Raw genomic sequence first — 14,036 nt, 5'->3', positions numbered from 1 at the left:
TGTGCCTCTGGCAATGACGTCAAGTGCTCTGTTTGGGTAGTCTGCCTTTCACAGGCACAGTGTCTTATAAAAGAATAGACATCTTACATTTTCCTCCAGGAAGTTTTGGGCTCATTCATGAAATCCTCGCTTCATATTAAAAGATGGAAATTCACTTAGGCTATTTGTGAGTCAGTCTTGACTGTCCTCAAGATGAGGCCACTGTAATACAATCCTAGTGGATAAAAATGAACCAAAGCCATTTTTTGAAAGAATTACTCCTTTCATTAAAGATAGTCAAACCAGCATGGCAGAGCCAGCCTTGGACTGGAGTGAAAAATAATACTTAAAGCCTTAGTTCTGTCAAAAATTAGTTGTATGAACTTCAGGCAACTCATATTACAGCTCTGGACATCTACCTCCCAATTTGTAAAGTGAAGAGATGAAACTATGTGAACTCTAAGGACCGTCTGGCTCTGCCCCTACTGTCACTTTAGGTCTGGGACATCTGGTTTGCTCGAGGCACTTGACATGTTGCAAAGTTAAGTCTTGAACTGTAGGAATGAGGGTTTGTGATAGTTGATTGCATATCCTTAATGATGAAGGTTATCTGTGGGGAAAATTTAATGATGATCTCTAAACTTAGGAAAAATTTGAGGATAAATATTAATGAGAAAATATCAAGATCTGTTTTCAGTTGCTAGTGCAGTCCTACTCTCACAACCTGACCTTGATCGGATGCCCCCCAAATACCTCGTCAACACGTATTTTTCTGAGGTCCGTTGAGCTGAGAACCTGCCCAGGAGCACAAAAATGGAAGGTGTTAAGAATGTCCCATTTGGGGTATATTACTGGCTTCTGAATTGCTTATCTGATTGTCCCTTCTTTGAACCTTTAGTGACTTAAATATGACCTACAAAATAAAATCCAAAACCATTAATATACTATAAAAAGCCCTTTCTAATCTGCCTTCTTCCAAGTTGCACATATGTCTTTTCTGCCATCCCTCCACACACACTCCAGCCATTGTGAACTTCCTTCACTCTTCAGTCAGTCTACAGGTCTTCACTGGTACATACACATACATCTGCTGGGAGTATGGTCCTTACCACTTTTGCAAACGAATACCTCATTTACAAGCATTGCACATGAAGTCCCTTCTGCTTTCTACCCACAGAACTTTTACTTAGCCTCAAATTTTAATTTATTAAAGTCTTCCCTAACCCTAACTTTCTCCCCAAGCATTCATTTCACTGAATGCCAATTATTTTCATAGCTTTCTTCCTTGTTAGACAGTGAACTCCTAGATAACAGGAACAGTGGCTTGTTTTGGGATGTTTTACACCTCACATAGATGACACAGGGAAGATTCTTATGAAAATTTTGGTGAATAGATAGACAAATTAATTACACTTAAATGAATATTCATTTTACCCTCACCTCTTCCTTAAAACCCTCTTTGGTTTATGCTTACAAATCCCCAGTCCCCTCACTCCCCTGTAAATTCATTTCACTATTATTTTTGTGTGTTTGGGTTCAACTATGATTGCTAACCACTTGTACTTTATGTATTTCATTTTATTCATTTTCATCAAACTGTATTTTCTGTATACTTCATCTTTTCACATACTTCTGTTTATGTGACTACTTAATCAAGCTGTGAATATTTTATTTCTAATTAATTTTTACTGTATTTTTTTCCATTACCATTTAGTCCCCTTATACCTCCTCCTCACAACAATCACCACCTCGCTGTCCCTGCCCATAAGTCCTTTTTACTTTTTCCTCAGTCTGGCTACCTCCTTAGATCCCCCATAGCTTAGCTGTCATCCTGCTCTCTGTGAGTCTGTCTCTATTTTTGCTTCTTAGTTCAGTATGTTCATTAGATTCTACACATGAGTGAAATCATATGGTATTTGTCTTTGTCTGACTGGCTTATTTCACTTAGCAGAATGTCTTCAGGTCTATTCGTATTGTTGCAAAGGGTAAAATTTTCTTCTTTTTATGGCCAAGTAGTATTCCATTGTGTAAATGTCCCATTGTTGTTTTATCCACTCATCCACTGGTGAACACTTGGGCTGCATCCATATCTTGGTGATTAAAGATAATGCTGCAATGAACATAGTGTTTTAGATTCCTTTGGATGCATTCCCAGAAGTGGAATTGCTGGATCAAAAGGCAGATCCATTTTTAATTTTTTGAGGTATCTCCATACTGCTTTCCATAGTGGCTACATCCATCTGCATGCCCATCAACAGTGTAAAAGGGTTCCCCTTTCTCCACATCCTCACTAGCACTTGTTTATTGATTTATCAATGATAGCCACTCTGACAGGTGTAAGATGGTATCTCATTGTGGCTTTAATTTGTATTTATCTGATGATTAGTGAGCATCTTTTCATATGTCTGGGTTATGGGTTCCATCCCCAGTCCAGAAGCATATGATCCCTGGTCTGGACACATACGGGAGGCAACCAATGGATGCTTCTCTCTGGCATGGATGTTCAGAGAGAAGTTCATTGAACTTCAGATGTTCATTGACCATCTTTATGTACTCTTTGAAGAAGTGTCTATTCAGGTCCTCTGCCCATTTTTTAATTAGGTTCTTTGTTTTTTGATGTCGAGTTTTGAAAGTTCTTTATAAGTCTTGGATATTAACCCCTTATCACATGTATTGGCGAATATGTTCATTCATTCTGTGGGTTGTGTTTTTATTTTGTTGATGATTTCCTTTGTTGTGCAAAAATTTTTTAGTTTGATGTAGTCCCATTTGTTTAATTTTTCTTTTGTTTCCCTTGCCCAGGGAGATATATCTGATAAGATATTGCTATGAGCAATGTCTGACATTTTTCTGCCTATGTTTTCTCTATAATTTTTATGGCTTTGTGTTTAATACTTAAGTCTTTGATCCATTTTAAATTTATTCTCATGTATGGTGTAAAAAGCTAGTCTAGTTTTGTTTTTCTGCACATATCTGTTCAATTTTCCCAACATCACTTATTGAGTAAATTATGTTTAGCCCATTGTATGTACTTGCCTCCTCTGTTGAATATTAATTGACTATAAAGGTGTGAGTTTATTTCTGAGTTCTCTATTCTGTTTCATTTTATCTATTTGTCTATTTTTATAACAGTATCATGATGTTTTTTTATTTAATTATTGTTCAAGTATAGTTTTCTGTCTTTTACTCCCATCCCAACCCACCCCCCCACCGTGCTCCCCACCTCCCTCCCATTTCCCACCCCCCCCACCTTACCATTCCCCCACCTTAGTTTTTGTCCATGCGTCTTTTATACTTGTTCCTGTGAATCCTTCTCCTTTCCCCCTGAAATTTCCTCCCCTCTCCCCTCTGGTCCCTGTCTGCCTGTTCTCTATTTCAGTGTCTTTGGTTATATTTTGCTTGCTTGTTTGTTTTGTTGTTTAGGTTCCTGTTAAAGGTGAGATCATATGGTATTTGCCTTTTACTGCCTGGCTTATTTCACTCAGCATAATGCTTTCCAGTTCCATCCATACTGTTGTAAAGGGTAGGAGCTCCTTCTTTCTTTCTGTTGCATAGAATTCCATTGTGTAAATGTACCATAGTTTTTTGATCCATTCATTTACTGATGGGCACCTAGGTTGCTTCCAACTCTTGGCTATTGTAAATTGTGCTGCTATGAACATTGGGGTGCATAGGTTTTTTTTTGGATTGGTGTTTCAGGGTTCTTAGGATATACTCCTAACAGTGGAATTGCTAGGTCAAAAGGCATATTCATTTTTAATTTTCTTAGAAAATTCCACACTGTTTTCCATAATATTGACAGCAGCACAATTATAGTAAGGGATTTTAACACCCCACTGTCAAAAATGGACAGATCTTCCAAACAAAATATCAAGAAAGATATTGTGGTATCATGGTGTTTTGATTACTATGGGCTTATAGTATAGTTTGATACTAGATAGCATAATTCCTCCAACTTTGTTCTTCTTTCTCAGGATCGCTATTGCTATGTGGGGCCTTTTGTGATTCCAAATGAATTTTTGAAATGTTTGTTCTAGTTCTGTGAATTATGTCATCAGAATCTTGATAGGAATTGCATTGAATCTATAGATTGCTTTGAGTAGTATGATGTTTTGATAATATTAATTCTTCCTATCCATGAACAAAGTATGTGCTTTCACTTATTTGTACCTTCTTCAATTTCTTAAAATCCCTGAATACAGGTCTTTTACATCCTTGGTTAGGTTTATTCCTAGATGTTTTATTCTTTTTGAAGCAATTGTGAATGAGATTGTTTTCTTAATTTCCCTTTTTGTTAATTTATTATTAGCATATAAAAATGCAATTGATATCTGGGTATTAATTTTGTACCCTGCTACTTTGCTGAATTCATTTATCAGTACTAGTGGTTTCTTGTTGGAATCTTTGGAGTTTTCTCTATATACTATCATGTCATTTGCAAATAATGACAGTTTTAGTTCCTTCCCAATTTCGATGCCTTTTATTTCTTCTCATTGTCTGACTGCTGTGATGAGGAATTCCAGTTTCATGTTGAATAAGAGAGGTGAAGTCGGACATCCTGTCTTGTTCCCAATCTTAAGGGGAACATGAACCTGTGAATATTTCAATATATATGTTATTTGTTCCACTTTCTGTATTCATATAATCTGCTTTGTCTCTAATTTGAAGGAGACATTAACAATAACTTTGCTACAGCATCTTAGCAGAACTACTAAATAAATATTTGATGATGGTAATGTGTGTTCACTATGATATATAGAAGAAGATAAAGCAACTTCCACCATTGTACAACGTAATTCTCCTCTGCAAAGGTGCGCTGCCAGCAAAGTAACTCCCCTACAACATCTTACTTTTATGCTGAGGCTTTAAAGGTTTAAATTATTTCCTGAATTTTAACTTTAATTTCAAGGCCATACAAGTAAGTCATGGGACTTTGCTGTGCCAACAGCTTATTGTTTTAAAAATAGGAATGGATTGTTCCTGATCTTAGGTTCCATCCGTGGTCTAAAGGAATTTCTGTACCCTTATGTCCAAATGTTTTATGGTCAGCCTTCTCCATTCCTTCAATGTGTTCTTCAAATTCACTGCGAAAATTCTTGCAGATTTATCTTCCTAAGCCTATTCTCCATCATCTCACTTAACAGGGATAAAAATATTCAGTGTTAAATCCACTGAAGTGAGACTAATATGTAGACATAGTTGTATCATGGTATGGTAAATATTATATGGATACCTTCAAGAAACATTTATTGAGTCCTTACTTGTCCTTGAATGTACTAATCACTGAAGTATAGACTGATTTGGTCTCTGCCTATGTGTTTAGGAAGGCTCACAAAGGAAATGTTTTGTCGGCTGGAACTTAAAAGTGGACTAGGAATTCACTTCACTAAATGAAATCACAAAGGAGAACTTAGATCTTGATGTAACATATGAAACTTTCACGTTGTATATATTGTAAATATTTTACTACTTTTTGGTAAATTTTATTTATTTTTTTACCAAAACTAAATTTGGGAAACAAAACACTTTAAAGAAAGAGCTAAACTGTTAAAACATTGCCTGAGTTAATACCAGGAACCCAGTGATGAGCAAAATTCAAAGTGTTGAAGAGGTACTCTCTTTAAACACTAAAAGCAGTTCTGGCTGCGTTGGGAGGAAGAGAGTTAAAGGTTAAGATAAAAGAATATGGTAATTAGAGTCTTCAGTTGGTGTGTTAAGTTACTGCAGCATGGGTATATGTGTGTGGGCGATTTGGTATGTGGGGGGTCATACACGAGGAGGATTAGCATTGTTCTTCACTTGGCTGAGTATAAATGGAAGGGCTAGAGCAGAGAGTGGTAAATAAACATTTCTCTCTTCCTTTGGGAAATTCAGAACTAGCCAACATGAACCAATTAACACACATGGAAGTCAAGGGACCATTTAGTAATTCAACCTACTTAATCACATGGTTACTAACCCCAAAGTTGTCCACTCAACCCAATAAGGCACCCCTTCTTTTTTCCATATGTTAATTGCATTCTGTGTTGTAAAACATATGATAGTAGAGTACGAGGGTAAAATAACACTTATTTAGAAGCTGAATCTTAAATAGTTACCACCATGAATTGTATACTTCATATGTTTAAAGCTATGAAAAGATTCCAAAACGAATAGTGTCTTTAATTTAATTTTCTAGCATTTTTATCAAACTAAATTTCAAATGTAGTATATGTTGAAAGAATAATACAATGACCATCTCATCTTTTCAGGGTTCAGCAGTTGTTAGCAGTGTGCCAAATATGTATTATCTCTCTTTCTATGTATAGAATTATCAATCTATTAATCTATCTATCCTAATTGATGCAAATAGATAAATTTGTTTTCACAGATCCACTTCAAAGTAACTTGCAGACATGGCAACTATAACATTTATCTCTTATATAATCATAATATCATTACCACACAGAAAACAATTAACAATTACTCCCTAATATCCAGGAAGGATGTCCTTCCTGAATATCCTTCCTAACAATTACTATTTAATATCCAGTTTACATTCAAGTTGGCCAACTAGCCTCTCAAATTATTTATATTACATTTTTTCAAACCAGAATCCAATCATGGTTCATGCATCATCTTCAGATCTTATATTTTTAGAAATGTTTTAATCTAAATGTCATCTTAACCTTTTTGTGTTGCACAGCACTGGGCTTATCTGCCCCTCCTACCACTCTCAATGTGGCTTATTCTTTATATTTTTAACTAGAGGATTTCTGTTCAGCTCAATTTCAGGCAGTTCAGAATGATGGTTGTCCTGTACTTTAGTTGTAATTTTAATGAGGCTGGGAGAGGATGTGAGGACCACACTTACCGACACCACCATCTGGACTAGCAGCCCCTAATGTTATTAAGGTTTTCTTCATATTTTTACTTTTTTGCTTTATTCTGCATTATACACCAAATAGCATCAAAACCTCAACATTAATAATGCACATAAACAGTAAAAGTATTGAATAAAATGTACATTTTTTGCAATTTATTTTTCCTTAGAGTATACCATAAATAAGAGGCACTGTGTTCAAAAGTCACTGGAAAGAATTATTTTCTCTCTAAGGTTGAAATAAAGTAAATATTTGATACACTGCTAGATTGTGTCAGATTGTTTGCATTTTTAGAATTTATTGAATTGTTCTATTTCTCTTAAATTTTATTTATTTTGAATATTTACATGATTCAAAAGTAGAACTATATTATTGAGAGAGATGCATAGCAGAATGGCATTAGTTCCATATTTCTCTCCCTCCCATTCCCCTATAGGCAAGTCATGTATAATTCATTGTCCAAGTAAAATCATTTTGAGAAAAGGAATTGCTTAAAATAATTAGAATTTCTAACTTTTAAAACACCACTAAAGCAATTCTTAAGTTTTTAAAAAAATTTATTTATTTACTTAGGCAGAGGAGGAAAGGAAGGAGAGAGGGAGAGAAACATCAGTGTGTGGTTGCCTCTTACACACCCCCGACTGAGGACCTGGCCTACGACTCAGGCATGTTCCCTGACTGGGAATCAAACCAGCAACCCTTTGGTTTGTAGGCCTTCTCTCAATCCACAGAGCTACATCAGCCATGGAAGTCTTTAAAGAATATATGAAAGTCTTTATATATTAAAATAACATATAGACATGCATAATAAAGCAAGTTTTAAATGAAACGGTCTATCCTGGACAAAATTATTTTCATGGTAGGCTCACATGGTTCCCCATTTTTATTATTTCCTATTTCCTATTTGGTATTTCTTCCACAAAAATAATGAAGTGTGTGTATGTATACTTATTTCCCTCCATTTCTTATGCAAAAGGTAGCATCTTGCTCACTATTTCACTTATTAAAACATATTGGGTTATCCTATAACAATGTATAGAACTTTTTTTCATTTTTTAAATAACTACATTGAACTCCATTGGGTAGATGACAATGGCTTATTCAACAAATTCCCTTTTGCTCTCACAAATAACCTTGTAGACATGCAGTTTGGAATTTATAGAGGGACGATTGTAGAGCCAAGTCCTAAAAATGGGATTTCTGGATTAGAGGGGAATAACATGATTTTGTTGGATATTATCAAAGGCACTGTCACGGGGTTTGTAATACTCTGTACTTCCAGTAGCAATATGTAACAGTCCCTACTGCTTCTCGTCTACTGAGTGTGTTATCCAACTTTGGAATTCTTGCCAATCCAATAGCATGAAAGGATGTCTCAGTGGAGTTTTGTTTCTTTAAGGAGTGTTGTGAAGTATCATTTCATATGTTTGAGGGCTACTTGTCTTTGTTTTGGGTGTAGTCTGTACATGTGTTCTGCCCACTGTTTTCCTGGACCTTCCATATTTTTCTCCCAGATTTCTGGAGGCTCTTCCTGTGTTAAAGTGACGGGATCTTCGTGCCTGTGGTGTTAATTGCAGATATATTTTTCACAGCTTATTATTCATGTTTTGAAAAACATATGTTTTATTGCTCCTATAGCTGAAACATCCATATATTTTTATTGTTCATGGATTTTTATTATGATCTCTGATACATTTGAAGTTTCTCCTAGTGTATGATATGAGGAAGTGATCTAATTGTATCTTTTTTCAGATGCTTACTCAGTTGTCTCAACATTATTTATTAATTTATTTATTGTTTTAAAAATATTTTTTTTATTTATTTTTAGACACACGGAAGGGAGGGAGAAAGACAGGGAGAGAAACATCAATGAGTGGTTGGCTCTCTCATGTGCCCCCCACTGAGGACCTGGCCTGCAACCCAGGCATGTGCCCTGATTGGGAATCGAACCCATAACTCTTTGGTTTGTAGGCCAGTGCTCAATCCACTGAGCCACAGCAGCCAGGGGTCAACAGTATTTATTTAAAAATTTATCTTATTCTAATTTGAGATGTCACATTATCATGTATTAAATTGAATATATATACTTCAGTGTTTTCTCAACATTTTTAACCCTAATCTGAGGAATGTATAAATATCATATGGTTTTAATTATAGATAATAATCACCTTTTTCACTCTATCCTTTTGAAAAAAATAATTGAATCAAAGCTCAAAAGAGATTAATGGTTTGGCTAAGGTCAATTTACTAAAAAATGTTAGAGCCAGGATTTGGTCTACAGCTACCCTCTGTTGATGTGATTTAAATAAACTTCTAAGTAGAACATTTGTCTCAGTTAAATAAGTCTACCTGGTGTAGATATTTATGACAGTGTGTCACTGTGAATAAGTGGTGGTGTTTGGTACTTGTAAACTACAAGAATTCAGGGTACACTGTAGTTTTTGTAGCACAGAATTATTATTTTGTTGTGTCTTCTGACCTATTTCCTAATATATAGGTTATCTTATAGTCATTCCAAAAGTTCTTGAACTTTTTACTTCACAGAAGTGGGATTCTACATGCATACATAGTATCAGAATATATACGGCAAACCTTGAGTTGATTTGAGCCATAATGGAGATGGGGAGGGGCAAAAAGGAGAATCTATATCACTTTCTTTTACATCGCAGGTGGCAAACACAAGGCCTGCTGGACAAATCCGGCCCTCCACCTGGCTTTATCCTCCCAGCACCGTGTTTCTATCCAGCAGGGCAATAGTGCCGAGCTCTTGTTTAACTTACGTTAAGGAGTTATGTTATGTTAACTTAAGTAGTTTACATTTATACAGTCCTAAAATTACATTCAGACCTTTGGCAACCACAAGGCTGATGTGACCCCCAGTGAAAGTGAGTTTGACACCCCTGCTTTACACGGACAATGTCCATGTAGAGTGAGAGTCCCTATTATGAGGTCATTATTTTATAAATATGAAGATGGCCCACTAATAAATATGAGGCAAATAAATGCTATTTCCTTAGTGTTGAGCAGTTTAAAACAAAAAAACAAAAACCCACTGGCAGAAGCCATCTGGTCCTGGCAACTTTCCCGGTTAAACACTTTTAATTGCTTCTGTGATCTTGGTGGGTTGGCTTGTCATGGTTTCCAGGGATTTGGGAGAACTGACCTTTATGGAGTAATCACATTTTGTTGTACAAAGGAACTCTGAGTTAGGAAAGCAGGCAGCATGTCCTGCTGTGAAGCCATGGTACTGAGAATGGGTCAAATGTGCAATGGTTTTCTATCTGGATTAAATTCACTGCAATGTTCTACATATAGGGGCATTCCAACAGCCAACAATATTCCACCTGGGAAGTTCTGTAGGCTTTGGCACTGAATCTAATATGGTCTGTGAGATCCGTTTGTTCATTGTCAAAGTCACTCTTGTAAGCTGAGGTCCCCTTTCCATACATCATCTTGAGATTTTTGCTAATTTGTTCAAAGAAGACATTCCCTGATATCACACTGATTGGTATATATTTCCCAATCATCAATTTCCACTTATGTTGCATTTTATTCAGAGTAAATTTAGCTCAAGTCCACTATAGGTTTGTCCTCTCATTTTAAATTAATATGATAAGTAATAGTAAAAATAAACTGAGCAATCACTATGTGCCAGGCATTATGAAAAATATATTTCTCATATTCATTTAGTCATCACAGCACTGTATAATTTAGGCACTCTTATAATTTTTGTTCTACAAATAAAAAAGTTAAACATTCTACCTAATGAAAAAACTTAGCAATTATGAATATAACAACATACATCAAATATGTCAAGTTTCAATGTGATTTTACTAAGATCAAACAGTTAGCAAATGATAGAACCATTTAAGTCAGGTCCGTGTGGTGCCAAAGCCCACACTCCTAACCACTGCAGAGGAATAGACTGAAATACTGGGTCATGCATTCTGACAATGTCAGGATTAGAACTCACGTTTACCATCCCCCAAACCCCTCCACTGAGAAGCTGTTGGTAACTAGGTGAGAGAAGCCTCAACCCTAGCCTTAGTGTACCAAGAATCATTTGTTGCCTTCTCCCCCTCCTATAGTTGTTTTTCAAACCTCTGTTGTAGTGATTATCATTCTGTTATTAACCATGAACATGTTTTCCCACCTGACAATCATGTGCAGAACGTGAGACCAGGGTCCTACAGTGTTCATTTATGCTTTTGGAGCACACAGAATAGCCCATGATACATAGCAGGCTCTCAGTAAATGAAATAAATTCTCAGAAATAAATTTTCAGAAATAAATTCTCTTATTTGTTGAATAAGAGAATTCAGTCCCTAATGCAAACTGGCTCTTCATCTCACACTGAGATAATTCATGGCAAGGTAACAGTTTTTAATACCCCAGAGTAAAATCACATTGAAACTTGACGTATTTGATGTATGTTGCTATATTCATAATTGCTAATTCATTCACTAAAGGTGAGTTTCAGTTTCTGCCTGAAGTACAGGGCAAGAGGACATGGGTTACGTGTACTGTTCCCGCATTCTCTTTCTGAATCGACTGAAGAACAGAGTATACCAGGTTGATCAAATCTGGCATTGTCCTCCTGGTAAATGTTTATTACAGTTAATGAATAATATTTAAAGATAGTACCATCCAGTATCACTAAAAACTATATTATCAGAAATACAAACAATATTAGGGACCCAAGATTATGTTCCAAATTATGGATTCTCTTCCAGGCACAATATATACGTCTCTCCCTCCCTCTCTCTCTCCTTCTTTCCTTCCCTCTCTCCCTCCCTCCCTCCATCTCTCTCTCTTTTTCCCTTCCTTTCTTTCTTCCAACATTCATTGAGCATCAAAAATATGTTAGACTCTGAAGATATAAAGATGAATTGGGCTTATCTTGCCTCTTGGTGAACTCATAATCAAGTTGGATCTCATAATCAGATAATTAAAGTACAGCCGGCCCTATTAGAAGGTTCGTTCCACATATATAAAAGCATAATTCATTCATACTACTTTCTCCTCCCCCTATTTTTGTCCTAAGTAATGATGCCCTCCAAGCACTGTCTTCAGATTATTGGCCTCTGGGCAATAAGAATTGCGAATAGATTCCTCAGCCAGGAGGACTGAAATGTGATCAACCTATAGGACACCTCTTTTTGAGTTATTGTCTCCTTTCTCTTTCCTCCTCCTCTTCAAGTATCTGCACTGTTTCTGATGAGAATGGGCCATACCCTGACTCCTATTCCCTGCCTATCTTTATTCAGAGCTGCTGTGTTCTCGTATTATGAATTCAATGAGGAATACTGGAATAAACACACCTCTGAGGAAGAGAGACTATGGTAACAGAGAAAAGAGTGCTGTACTAGGAAGTGGGAGAACAAAGTTGGTGATCTAGCTCTGCTCTTGGGGGTTGATAACCTTGGACAAGGCCTGAACCTCTCTGAGAGCTGTAACATTTTTCTCAAAGGCACAGGGGCTGGTTCAGAGAATTTTTTCTTTTCTTCTTTTGACATTCCATTTTCTTTTTTTTTTAAAGATTTTATTTATTTATCTTTAGAGAGGAAGGGGAGGAGAGAGGGAGAGAAACATCAATGTATGGTTGCCTTTTGTGCGTCCCCTGCTGGGAGTTGGCCTGCAGAGAACTGGCTTGCAACCCAGGCATGTGCCCTGACTGAGAATCGAACCGGGATCGTCTGAGTCGCAGGCCCGTGCTCAATCCACTGAGCTATACCAGCTAGGGCTTGACATTCCATTTTCTTGAAGGTTGCTTTATAACCAACACAAGTAAATTTGGGCTTTATTCATTTCAAAAAAAGATTTCATTTATTTATTTTTAAAGAGAGAGAAAGGGAAGGAGAAAGAAAGGGAGAGAAATAACATCCATCAGTTGCCTCTTGCCCAGCCCCCAACCGGGGACCTGGCCCCCAACCCAGGCACGTGCCCTGACTGGGAATCGAACCAGTGTCCTGACCTTTCAGTTTGCCGAGGATGTCCAACCCACTGATCCACACCAGTCAACCTGCCCCCATCTACGTATCTGACAGTTCCACAAATTAGCTCTTGTGTTGCTGAAATTTGGTACAACTCATTATTCTTTCTTTGTAGAAATAATATCAAGTTTGTGATTTTTATGAGTGGCCCACTGAACTTTTTACAGTTTCTGTGACCTTCTGTAAAAAGACAGGGGTCAGTTGTTAAGTAGGCCACTAACAGTTCTGCTCAGCTAAAGTCTTATTAAAGTTAGTCACTTTATTCAATTGTATTTCCAATCCCTAAGGATGATGATGCAGTAACTTCCAGTTCAGCATTAAGTAAAAAAGAAAGAAAAAAGTAAAAGATATTACATAGTTAAGTAAGTCATAATTGTTTTTCTATGTTTGTGGAACCAAAGTGGCATCCCTTAAATACTTGTAAATGTTCTGTCCTACGTGTAGACAAGTGATTAATCATGACTTTATAGCCTTAGACAAGAAGGATGACTGTATTAGCTGATTAACATAGTGTCATTTCTCAGTTGTTGGACAAGTAGTGCATTGGGGAAGCTGGGTAATGTGGTTTTGCTTTCTAGAAAGTTAGATTTATGTACGTGTTTAAAAGCACAGTGGTCATTGCTTATATACATATTTAAAAACACAGTGGTCACTGTATTTATTAATTGACCTAAGCTCTTTTATATGTTCATTTGCATTATTCAATAGTTGTGGAAATTTTTTTTGAGTTATCGTTTATAGTTATGAAATAGAATGTCCAAGAGTAGCAGAGGGAAGACTGTGAGTGGTGTGATTTGTGGTGTGAGAGGCCCTGACTGCCTGGGAGCTGTTTCGATAAATGGAACTTTTCCCCTTTGATGAGTAAGAAAGCACTGTAAAAATATGCTGCAATTATGAATTTGCAATCATAGAAGTTTAGAGAATAAAAACTTATGGGATCCTTTAAGTTCAGTCTCTTCATTTTACTGATGAGAAACTGAGGCAAGAGAAGTTAATCTTCACTGATTTCTCTAGGGCTATAGAGATTCATTTATTCATTTATTTATCCAAACACTTCCTGAATGGCTGTTATGGGCAAGTGCTGTGGCAGGTGCTAAAACCCCGTCATAAATAAAATAGAGCTGCTTCTCTCCAAGAACTCACTGTTCCATCTGTCAGAGAAAAACTGTAAACTAGTATCCTTCTCTGCTCTAAAGAGAAA

General features: G+C 36.5%; 1 protein-coding gene across 6 annotated transcripts in view; it reads left to right on the top strand.

Annotated features, from left to right (window-relative positions):
• The window catches only part of DLG2 (discs large MAGUK scaffold protein 2), a 1,965,529-nt gene that overhangs the window by 1,021,038 nt on the left and 930,455 nt on the right, over window positions 1–14,036 (top strand). The window lies entirely within an intron of this gene.

The sequence above is a fragment of the Sturnira hondurensis genome, unplaced genomic scaffold (genome assembly GCF_014824575.4).
Source record: "Sturnira hondurensis isolate 20B ecotype Veracruz unplaced genomic scaffold, ASM1482457v3 Scaffold0003801, whole genome shotgun sequence".
Classification (NCBI taxonomy): Eukaryota; Metazoa; Chordata; class Mammalia; order Chiroptera; family Phyllostomidae; genus Sturnira; species Sturnira hondurensis.
This window is presented reverse-complemented; position numbering and strand designations above follow the sequence as displayed.